General features: G+C 40.7%; 1 long non-coding RNA gene and 1 other non-coding gene across 2 annotated transcripts; one reads left to right on the top strand and one right to left on the bottom strand.

The window, feature by feature from the left end:
- Positions 1-846: 846 nt before the first annotated feature.
- LOC123770935 (uncharacterized) lies at positions 847-2,398 on the bottom strand. Its single transcript, XR_011223071.1, has 2 exons — positions 2,313-2,398; positions 847-1,421 (listed from the first exon to the last, which is right to left on the bottom strand). It is a non-coding gene; the product is annotated as an uncharacterized protein (transcript).
- Positions 2,399-8,452: 6,054 nt separating this feature from the next.
- On the top strand, positions 8,453-11,048 carry LOC123770771 (uncharacterized). The gene is made up of 2 exons (XR_006774406.2): positions 8,453-9,918; positions 10,548-11,048. It is a non-coding gene; the product is annotated as an uncharacterized lncRNA (long non-coding RNA).
- Positions 11,049-12,403: the final 1,355 nt, after the last annotated feature.

Below are 12,403 nucleotides of genomic sequence, written 5' to 3'. Positions count from 1 at the left end.
GGGTTCACTGTGATCCCGTCTGCGTGACTAAGAAGCTCATCAGAGTTACGGGGCTCTACCTCTGCTGGGTAACTAGATGTAATAAGACCATTTAATGATGTCATTAAGTTCACTTTGTCTTGAGAGTCATTCCTCTGTGCTTTGGCAGAGCAGACCATTCTAGTCGTACTTGTCAGCCAACATTTCACAGCATTATTGGTACACCTACCAATATTATGTGTGGATTGGGGAAGCAAGGCGGAGAGCCATTGCAATTCGTAGGCCCCGCAGTGTGAGATTTGTATCAGTTGCTGACGATGGGGTTGCTAAAAGGAAGTAACCCGCATGGGGAGCTGCTACGGCTTTGAGGAGACTAATGGTCACGTGGTGTTGTTGCAACATCTAGGCACACTGCCGCTACTCGGTCTACAATGGGGCCATCCCAGTTGGATTGCTTGTGAGCTTCAAATGGAATCCACAAGCTCTTTTCTGAATACTCTTTATTTTCTTCTTTGAGGCTGTTGGTCCTTACAATTGCACCAGAGGTGGTCCTCCTGTTATATATACATACTGCCACTCGAGCACAGGAGAATTAGGTGATCCACGCCCTGAGTCATATAAACTGTTAAGTATGGAAACCTTGTTATAGGGGGTATATAGTGTTTATACCATTGTGACTGTTTGTTTGTACTACGTGATTATCTTATATATGATTATAATGTGTGTGTGTGTGTGTGTGACTATACTTGATTAAAATGTATATGATTGTACATGTTTGTAATGTGTATAACTATACATTGCATATTACAATCACTCAATTTAATACCTTAAACCTGCATTTCAGACTTTGTAAAATAAAACACATGCTTTTATAATATATATATATATTTTGTTAAGTAATGTACAGATTCTTGTGCCATTAAAAAACAGCCACTGTAGAGCTGTCTGAGTCTTGGAGGTGAGAGATACGACAGGCCAAAGACCATGTTAGCTTAGGCTACAGGTGCAGGGTGTTAGAGATGCTGAGATGTTGGAGTGGCACTCGAAGCTGACCTCAAGTGCATTAAACATCTACATCGAAGTCTCCAAATGAAATAATCTTGGTTGTTAGTTTCTACGAGGGCAAAATTCTTGTAGGTGTATTAGACTGTCAAAATTTATGAAAGTCGTTTTTCAGTTAGAATCCTTCACATGCGAGTGGTTGAAGTGTAACTTTAACCCCAGAATCCACCACCATAACCACCATAGGGATAAAATCCACCACCAAAGCCGCCAAAGCCGCCATAGCCGCCGAAGCCACCAAAACCTCCATATCCGAAGCGGCGACGGAAGTGTGGGTCAGCCGCGGGGTCAGCGTCGGCCAGGGCGTAGGGGTCAGGCATAGCTCGGGCTGACCCCATCAGGGCGGCCAGGGCCACCACCAACACCAACATCAGCGACAACTGAAATAACGAAGCAAAATTAAATATTAGACGTGTGAAGATACACTCATTTCGTGTCCCATTAGCAACACGGGGGGCGATGTGCAGGACAAATATATCAATTGTGACACTAGCTCTCCACATATGTCAGTTGCTTAATTTAGAAACTGTACTTGTGATCGGTCTCGAGCCCATTGTTGATGTGACGATGTGTATTGAATTTTGTAACTAGCTCATCAAGATTGTAATTTGTTTAGGTAAAGGAATTGTGGGGTTCAGTCCCTGAGCCCATTATGTGCCTCTGTAACCCTTTCCACTTCCGCCCACAAGATGGGTATGGGGTGCATAATAAATGAACTAAACTAACTGCTATAATTGTAAGCTGTTTTTCATATGATTCTAACACCTGTTCACTCCAGCCATGTCTGAAATTATTTATATAATCACCGTCAAAATAAGCTTCTAAATCTAGATTAAACATTATATACTCATAATTACTTGTTATGACTTTTAGGTAAATAATTTCCTGCACATTTATAATTGTAAACCCAATTATAAATGTACAACCATCAATGAATAATTTTTTTTATTTGATATAGATTATTTGCCTGTTTCAAGTGGTCCTAAGTAATCCACATTTCCTATTATGTACGGTCCAACCACTTGGGCCGGACTGTAGAGCGATGGTCTCGCTTCATGCAGGTCGGCGTTCAATCCCCGACCGTCCAAAGGGTTGGGCACCATTCCGTCCCATCCCAAACATCCTGACCCATTCCAAGTGCAATTTAGTAGTAATGGTCTCGCGCTTTCCTCTGATAATTCCCTCCTATAATGTACAGACCCGACACGGAACCTGCACTTGAAATCTGACTGGGAGATCAAGACGAAGATTCAGCTTTAGGTCGTACTCACGACTTTCATGACTGCCTGCTGTGAGAGGGTATAGGCGAGAACACTGGTTCAACTGACTGCTGCTACACTAGGAATGTGTTGACCCATCTCGGCGACGTCCCTTATATAAGCTCGTCGGCCCCGCCTCCAGACCCCATACCAAACATAGCCCCCCCCTCTCCCTCCCTCCCTCCCTTTATCCGGAAGAATCCAGTTTATGACCTCCCAAAGAAACCTTATTCATAAACACACACACATATGTATTCTAGTATCACCAATGTGGCTCTATCATCACAAAATAAAGGAGTCATTTCGTATCTGCTATCAGGTTTTGCATCAATGTTGTTATGTTGTGGTTGGGACGGGTTGTTGAAGAGCTTTCCAGGTGTCGTAGACTAGGGCCAGCCCGGGGAAGTCCAAGCTGGTGGTGTTGTGGAGGAAATCTGGGAAGGTTGTGAGACATTGTGCGAGAGGGTGAGGAACGCTGAGCATGGGGGGGAAGGGGGTGAAGGGATGGGGGTTAGGGAGGAGGGAACTGAAGAGGGTAACTACCGAATGAGCGTGAGGTTAGTGCTAGCTGGAGAGGCAGGCGGGAATAACAGGTTAGGTGCTCCAGTCGACAAAAGAGTACCTAAGCAACATAAAATAAAGAGTTACTGTTTACGGGCTCACTATAGCCGGTGCTACATGAACATTTCGTACTGAATAGTAGCTAAATCTAAAACAACAACAACAATAACGAGTTACTGTGAGGGAGGAGCTCACAGACTGGAGAGACGAACCACAAGGTCTTGTATTCGAACTTATCCTGTTTCTGACATACGTAAACGATCTTCAAGATGATAGAGACTAATTCCTCTCGATGATTATTGATGATGCAAAAATTATGAGAAGGTTTATGACAGAGGAAGATAAGAGGAAACTACAAAATGACCAGAACAAACTGAAGGAAAGATCCAATAAATGGTTCCTAGAGTTTAATTCAAGTAAGCGTAAAGTAATTAAAGCGGGTACAGGAAGCAGAAAACCGAACACAAGGTACTAACTGGGAGATGAAATCCTTCAAGAATCACGTAAAGTTAAAAATATCACACCAAACTTGTCTCCCGAAGCCCACATCAAAAGGATATCATCAGCGGCTTATACGAGGCTAGCTAGTTCGACTCAAAATGTTTAATGTGTATATGGTAAACGCATGAAAAATGAGTCATTGCATTGATATATGAACGTTTGAAAGGCGGAATTAGGAGCCTAGCTTGACACTGCATTCCCATCTAGGTGATTACCCATGAAATGTAAACCACTATTGATTGGGACCTACAACAGCTTCCCCTCGAGAGAAACAACAATTGAGGGAAGCTTGTAGCTCCCAACCAATGCTGGACTAATAACCCCACCCCCTTTTTAATAGTGAGTGCCTTAAGAGAAAGATGGGGTTTTATTAATATATTTACTATCCTTTCCTGTCGGAAATGCCGTCGTGGTGACAGCAGTGGAACTCACCTTGAGCTTGGAAGTGAGGGAGACTCATTTATGTTAATTTTTATCTGTACAAGAGAGAGAGAGAGAGATTCACACACACACACACACACATACTCTCATGTTCATTAGGCTTCCTGCCTTCAAACAGAAACTTTAGCTAATTTTTTTAATCTGCTGTGGACATTCGCCGGAATTTAGCATCTTGAGTGTTACATGCTCGTGGCTGAAGCCATGCGTGAGCCTAAGACAAAAAAAACTTCAAATTAGAGACTTGTCAAGGTGTCAGAACCAGGATGCTGCTTCAAAAGACTTGCCCCCCCCCCTGATAACTAGGCCACACTGGAAACTCAACAGAGCACCAGATGAGTACTCAACACAGCCATAGAAACAGGCGACCATAGTCCCAGTGGGGGGTCTGGGTCAAGGTCGACGTCACGTCTAGGGTCATGGCCAGGAGTCTAGGCCAGAGCCACGGTCAGCGTCAGTGTTGGGGTCAAGGCCGGGGCCAACACCGGGGCTGCAATAATGGACAATATATTTTATTCTTGTAAATAAGTCATGGTGGCCTTGGAGAACTCGCCTGGCAGATGTAATCTGTGTGTACATACGTATATAGCGAGCAACTAACGTCTGGCTAAGGGGACATCACAATGGTCCAACAATATCAACTCGCGATGAAGAAATTCTCGTTGTGTTCATCTGTTTTTTTTTCTTAGTTGATCTAAATATAATTCGTAATCCTTAAATTTGTTGATTGGAATCTGCAGTTGATTCACTGACATCCACGAAACTTTATTGGTCTGTTTACTAAAAATAATGTTTAAATGCAGATAACATATACGGCACGCATAGGCATGATAAAACATCTAAATTATTGGGATCGTCTCAAAGCTCTCAAAATGTGTTTAGGAGTTAAGTCAGTCCAGCAATTGGTCATAATTTATCAGTCATCAGTGTTTATGTATTTGTTGTTCAAGGTAGGAAAGTTGGTGTGTAACGAAGGCCAATGGTCCCTCCGTCAGCGTAACTAGGCACCAGCAGCCTATGGCGCAGACTTGAGGGAGACGCGGTACTGATCCTTGCGAAGTCACTGTTTTATACAAAGTATTTAAGGCACCAATAAAATCTATTATCGTAAGCGTGCCGATGCCTCACGAATGATTTAAATAAGGGTAGAAAAGGGTGTGGCGGTGAGGATTGTATTGGCCTTGGCGGAGGTGGCCATTCTATCGAGTATTTTTAGTTCTGAAAACCCTTTTTTAGAATTAAGCAATATTTAGTTCAAAGTATTTTCTTTTGAGAAAGATAATGCGGATTGATGTATTACTTATTCTTCCAATTTAATCTAAATTTAAGAGTTTCAAATTTGTGATTTTTATTTTTCTATAAAACATCGGTTTTTGAAAATCGAAATTAGCAATTTTTTTATTTTTATTTTTTTGCAAATAGGTGACCTTGCCTATTGCGTAAAATAGTCTGGAACCGGCCCAGTGGGTAACGCCGGTTCCTTCTCCATTACCCACACCCTCCCCATCACCCACTCCCTCCCCATCACCCACTCCCTCTCCATCACCCACTCCCTCTCCATCACCCACTCCCTCTCCATGACTAAAGAAGGGACAGGTCGCCTCCCGGCCCTATCGTCGCTTCTACGTCAATTCGCAACCTGAAAAACTGGTTTATGGCTGCTCACCAGCTAGGGGGAAAACCTAGTTTTTTTGGTTACATATTTCTTAAATCAAGGTCAGTTGGAAGAATGTGTTGCTCCTATACATATATACTTCTCAGGCAATAACACCAGGTGTAGTTTACTTCTTAGGTAATATACACCAGGTATATTACCTGAGAAGCTTGTACTTAAGGTCGTTGAAACGAGGAGTTAAGATGCTGAATGATATTGATGAATTATTGGGAGAGGGGTTAACGAGGGCTGATTCCCTCTTCCATTCACCTGGCTACTCGATTTGCTTCTGAAAAAAATGCAACTGTTTTTGCTGAAGCGGAAACCGTACGAACCCCAGCAACCCGCCTAACCTCTCATGAGGTTATGGACCAGATAATGTTTCTTGATTACCTGGCCAGTATTATCTGTCATGTAGGCCCTTACCTGCATGCCCTTATCTGTAGAACCTGACCCTGTACGACATGACCTGTTGGACCTGACCTGTAGGATCGATATTTCTTTGATATATACAGGACACTTAGTCTGTAAGGAAACATTTGCAGGCCTTGCATAATCTCCTCCCCCTTTCCTCATTGCTTCCCCCCTTCCTCACCAGCCTGTTTCCCCCACGTCTTTCCTCCCCCTCTCCAATACTTCCCCTTCCCCACCTGCCTACCCCGATCTCCCACATATGCGCGTTTGATGAGTCCTGAAGAAACCGCTTCACGGCCCAGCAACAGGTGAAGCTGTCTTTGTCTGCTTATGAGGCTTGGCGGGCAACACCTCCTCATCCTTTGTGCTCATGTTGACAGCTTTATGCTCCAGGACAGTAATGTCAGAAGCAGCTCCTGACCTGTACAGGTGGAAGACACTACCAAATATTTTAGTACTTGTGGTTGGGTTCGATCCCATTGAAGATGTACCAATGTAGCTTATGAAGACTGTAATTTGCATAGCTAAATGAATTTTGGGGTTCAGAACCTGAGCTCATTATGTGCCTCTGTAACCCTCTCCACTACCGCCCACAGGATGTATATGGGATGCAGAATAAGTGAACTAAAGCGTATAGATAGGAACTCCAGTTTATTGTAAACGACAAGGCATAGGAGCTTGTATCATGATAAACAAAACATGTTTTGTTTATCATATATATCGTGATCCCTTGGGGCTTTCTCCTGATAGTTTCTTTCCTTCCTTATCATATATAATGCAATAGGCTTTAAACAACATACAATTCATTTCAACGCATTTATTTTTTGTTGTATATAGTTCACATTTTCTCCCTTCTGAACAATTAAACTGAACACAGTTAAACAATCAACTGTATGAAACTGAACAATCAACTAAACACTCAACTGAACACATTACACATTCAAGTGAACACAGCTGAACAATCGTCGGAACACAATTGTTTGATGAGATTCATCGAGCCTAATTAATGTCTTATGTATAACTGAAGTTTATTGGTGATTATAATTAGAAAATTAAGTTGTTGTAGATTTAAGTTACCTGAGATTTAAGCTGATGAAGGTTCAAGTTGCTTGAGGTATAGGTTTGTTGAGGTTAAAATTACTTAAGGTTTAATGTGCTTGAAGTATAACCTACTTGCTGTTAAACTTGCTTCAGATGTAAATACTTTGAGATCACAGTTGCTGAAGATTAAAGTTGCTTGAGGTATATGTTGCTTGATACTTAAGTTACTTTAGATTTAAGTTGTTGGTGGATTAGGTTGTTGGTGGATTAAGTTGCTGGAGGTTTAAGATGAATCTGTTGATGTGGGTGATGTGTTTGACCAGTTCCAGTGGTGTATATACACTCAGCCCACTAGGATAAGTCTCCCACTTGCTTGTGACAATACGATATCGAGTTTACACTTGATGGTTTCTAAGGTACGAGGCTTCGCTGCTTTGCTAGTGTCTTTCAACACATTCTTTTGTCTTTGTGCGTTATCGTTTTCTTTGTGTGTTATCGAGGAGCAAAAAATTTGATTATCCAAAGAAACCACCTCGGCCAAATCCACCGAAGCCGCGGCCAAATCCGCCAAAGCCGCGACCAAATCCACCGAAGCCGCGGCCAAATCCACCGAAACCGCGGCCAAATCCACCGAAGCCGCGGCCAAACCCGCCAAAGCCACGGCCAAATCCACCACCAAAGCCACGTCCGAATCCAAACTGTGGTTCAGCAGCGGGGTCAGGGTCGGCCAGGGCGTAGGGGTCAGGCATGGCTCGGGCTGACCCCATCAGGGTGACCAGGGCCACCACCACCACCAACATCAGCGGTAACTGTAATGTTCAAGACATACAAATTACCTCCTGGTTATGAAAATAGTGAAGCGAGTAAATGAGATATTTAATTATTATTAGTAGAGATCTTAAGCTAAAAGATCGGTTTACAAATGTTCGAATATGATACAAAGGGTACTGGGATTCAATTCACAATTGTGTTGCCTTAATAACGTTCCAATAGTTGAAGCGCATTACGCCTAACACCAAACCCAAAAACCAACACGGGAGATATTTATACGACGTTAAATATATCAATAAAAATTTTAACACGACACTATGGACACAAATGAAATGAGCTTATATTCAGAAACAAAATTTTTAGTGCAAATTGTCGGCAAACGTAATTGGCGTAGAATCGCTTGATTGTTTCAGACTCCTTCATACCCACGTCTAACCTACTTATACATGTACATGAATGAGTTTATTTGAGTTTAAATAGCAAGATAAATAACTTTGCAAGAGCCAATAGGCTTTCTGCAGTCTCCTTTATGCTCATGTTTATTGAACAGTTGACATATATAATAGGTGGATAACAACTAAAGACAAATTGTAGTGATCGGAGCAAAAACAGATACAAATTGAAGTCAAATACAATAGACAAACATAAATTTTAACACGAAAGACTGAAAAAGGATACAAGATAAAAAATAAACCCAGCGTATAATAAATATGAATAACATATCAGAGTATCATGATTTTAAGACACTGCTGAAGGCTGTACTCACAACTTTCATATTTGATGATTGAAATATAGTTGGAAATGCCTGGCTGACGTTGACTGGACAACAGGACGAGCTTCAGTCCCTTTTATACCGGCGCTGGAGACACTGTCCTCTGGATCCTGTCCTGAACGTCGACTGATATCCTGAAAAACCTGCATTGATACCCACTGAGCCACACGCTGGGAAAGTCATCGTAATTTAAGTAGTTATTTAAGTAATTATAAGTCCAGTCAATATTTTGTTTGGTGACGATAACTAATTTACATACAGTATTTTGATATTTTCGCACATGTCTTTCCCAAATCAAATCAATGTACATCATGATTTTCCAAATCATGATGTGCAAAAGACAGCGGGGATGGATTGAAAAAGACAGAAAAGGCTGAACAAGACTGGAAAGGACTGAATAAATCTGTAATTGGTTAAAGACCACTGAAAAGGTTTGAATTAGTCTGAGCTAGATAGAAGAAACCAGAAATGGACTGACGAAGACTGAATCAGGTTGAAGACGAAGATTAAGAAGTAATGTTCCTGATGGTTTAAGGGAGTTGTTATGGCTGACAATTGTGAGTTTTATTAAAGGCACTGAAAGAATATGCATCAGACAAGCATCATGTGTTGTGACGCAACTTGAGAGAAGGGGCGGAGGACAGCTTAACCGGTTTGGATAAGCATAGCCTAAGGCAGGGCTGGAGTTGGATGGGTCTCCGCAGCGAGCATTGAACGGACATTCCAAGGTTGTACACAGACCACAGTGCGTTGGATATGGTTCATAATGTTTTGACCCACAGAACAAATTACTTTTAATCTATTAAAGTCATAGAGTGTTGTATCCTATGTTGGGACTTACATAATAAGTTCAACTTTTAACTAGTGTCAGAAATTTTTCAAAGCGTTTTCGAAATATTATGTAATTTTACTGAAGACATGCTGGTTACACATCACTATTTTCTTTGTTGCTGGGATTACTGTTTTTATACTTCAGTTGTCGGATGATTTTAGGAGATTCAAGATAAATATATTGTGTTTTTTTATATATATTCTCTGATTCACCCAACTATAGCACTTATCATTCAAAATATATCTGGTGTTTCTCAGAATTATTAATTTTCATTCATCTGTGCAACAAATTCTTGACCTCTCCAACACGAATACACATATAAAACTAACTAATCTAAAAGAGTCATTGCAAATAAAATGTCGGAACTGTTGTTAAAATTTAAACATAAATGAATTCAAATAAAATAAAAACCCAAAATATCCGCTTTAAGACCAGTTCTGAAGCAGAAGAATCCTGACTAATACGGAGCAGCTGAAACTGGTTTCTTCAAGTTTGACCAAATACATGCCGAGGAGATGGTGCCCGAGGCTGGCTAGTCCTCTTGACGGGATTATATAAAGACCGCATCCAGTCAGGTCAACTCAGTCAACGTGAAGCAGTCACCCCCTCGATTTTATCTATCAACATGAAATTCGTAAGTAGAACTCCAGACATTGTCTTCAGAACCTTCAGCTTGGAGTCCCGTTCACGTCTCTCTTGTTCCTTTCTTGATAAAGAGATTTTTGTGAAAATTTCCAACATGATGTTGTCTTATTCAATAATATCATAAGAAAATCTATATCTTGATGCTTTCTTATTTTTCTTGTGTAATCCAAATTTGTTTGACTTGCTTATATTAATATCTATATTTTACAAGCAAACATATTGTTTCGTAAATCATTACATTGCCCAAGTAAACAATAATATATTCTACCAGAAAGTGCATCTCAATCCGTGGAGTAAATGTACTGAAAAGTGGCTTTAGTCCTGAAGAGGGACTTTTGTCCTTGGGCCATGTTCAGTACTGAAGTGTACTTGCTGGTTGGTCAGTAATATGGTGGACCCAGCAACCATCCCGCGGTTGATAGACGATAAACACATCAATAAACCCACATCATGAAAATTTCTGACAATAATAAAAATGCTTATGAAGCAAACAACTTGAATTTCTCGTTACTAAATTTCCGTAACAGCTGTCAATTGTTTACTAAATGCACCAACAAATTATTAGCTTCTTCACAGCCTAAATAAATAACTTATTTTGTTATTTAATTTTCATTGCAGTTGTCGCTGATGTTGGTGTTGGTGGTGGCCCTGGCCGCCCTGATGGGGTCAGCCCGAGCTATGCCTGACCCCTATGCCCTGGCTGGCCCTGACCCCTACGCTGAGGCTGACCCACACTTCCGTCGCCGGTTCGGTTACGGCGGCTATAGAGGCTACGGTCGTTTCTATGGTTAATCAAGGAACCTACTCTCACCGACTCCAAGCTCCTCCCAAGAGACGGGTCCTGCCAGAAGACTCACAAGAAAGCAACGTAGACCACAGCAAGCTTAACCACTTCAGCACCTCCACCATCAAGCATTTACAATCCCCACCACCTCCACCATGATTGTTGGGGAGTGACTAATTGATAATTCAATAGTTAGCGACCAATAACTGAATTCTATAAACAAAATAAATGCACTTTAAGAAACTATGCTTCAGTTTACGTCCTTAAGAAATATTAATAGTGTACTGTATTAAGTGCAGTTAGTGCTGAATATGATAACATATAAAATATAGAAATTGGTTATTATTCCCCCCTCAAACTTTACCTTTGTGACCAGAACAGTGATTTTTTTTAATTTACCTGTTTCCAATGAGAAAACGGGCGAATTTTCATCGTTTCGTTCACACAAAATCTGAAAATAACATGAATCAAAATTTACATGTATTTATTTTAATGTTCTAAAAATATGTCACACAAAATTTAGAAGTACTTTTTCGTGATTTACAGATTATACTGTAAATCACCTTCACGATTCAGCCCTGAAATGTAGTCTCTTAACATGTTATCGGTATACTGCCCTTCATAGCGGTTTTCAGTCCAATATATCCCAGTGGAAGCGTTCGCCTTGGTGCTGCGAGCACGCTCCCTTGTTCTTGAATTTGTCCAGATGAGCATCAAGCGAATGGAATTTGAGAGAGAGATCTTGGAGCACATTGCATCACCTAAGCTAACCAAACCTACGCCTTAATCTGCACAAAATGCTAATTTATAATATTAATTTCTATTTGAGAAAATTCACATTTTGAATGAACAGCATGACAAAATTGATGAATGCGTCTTAAGGGGTGGTTCAAGTTCAAGTTCCAGTAAGTTTATTGAGACAAGAAAAAAAAATACATCTCAAAGGGTTAGCTTAGGCTATTTCTACCCCCCCCCCCACCCGGTCGCTTGATGGGATGAGCATAGCCTGATGGCCGGAAATTGCTGTAAAAAGCTTTACTCACGTAATTAAAATAATTGCCATCAGAAAGATACAAAATCAAGTCTGCTTACACAGTCTGGCTAAACTTGATGGATTCGTTATTGAGGTCGGCCACTGCCAAGTCTGAAGATATGTTGTTTCAGGTCTTGATATTACTGTGTGTATATATATATATATATATATATATATATATATATATATATATATATATATATATATATATATATATATATATATATATATATATATATATACATATATATATATATATATATATATAATGTAACCCCGCGATTATCCGGGATTCAAACATCCGGAAAACGCCCTTATACGGCCAAAATCGTGATCGGATAAAGTTATCACAATATCCGGCCAAAATGGCCACAGGGACCGGATAAAAGTTGGTTTGACCGGATGAAAATTCGGCCATACCGTATTAATCCCGTCTATGACTCTAGATGCATGGTGGAGGAGGGGGTGTAGGGGAATGTCGAGAGGGACCACCTGGGTACAGGAATTACCATTAATTTTAGAACAATTAATCATACCCAAAAACAAATGAAATAAGTACTAGTAATTATGTAATAACAAATAAATAAGTTTCCTAAAAGCAATGTGCACAGGCTGAAGTTTCCTTCAAAAATATTGTGAGTTTTTTTCCTCCTGGCG

Source organism: Procambarus clarkii, chromosome 56 (genome assembly GCF_040958095.1).
Source record: "Procambarus clarkii isolate CNS0578487 chromosome 56, FALCON_Pclarkii_2.0, whole genome shotgun sequence".
Lineage (NCBI taxonomy): Eukaryota > Metazoa > Arthropoda > Malacostraca > Decapoda > Cambaridae > Procambarus > Procambarus clarkii.
The sequence above is the reverse complement of the archived record's forward strand: the minus strand, read 5'-3'. Positions and strand labels throughout refer to the sequence as shown.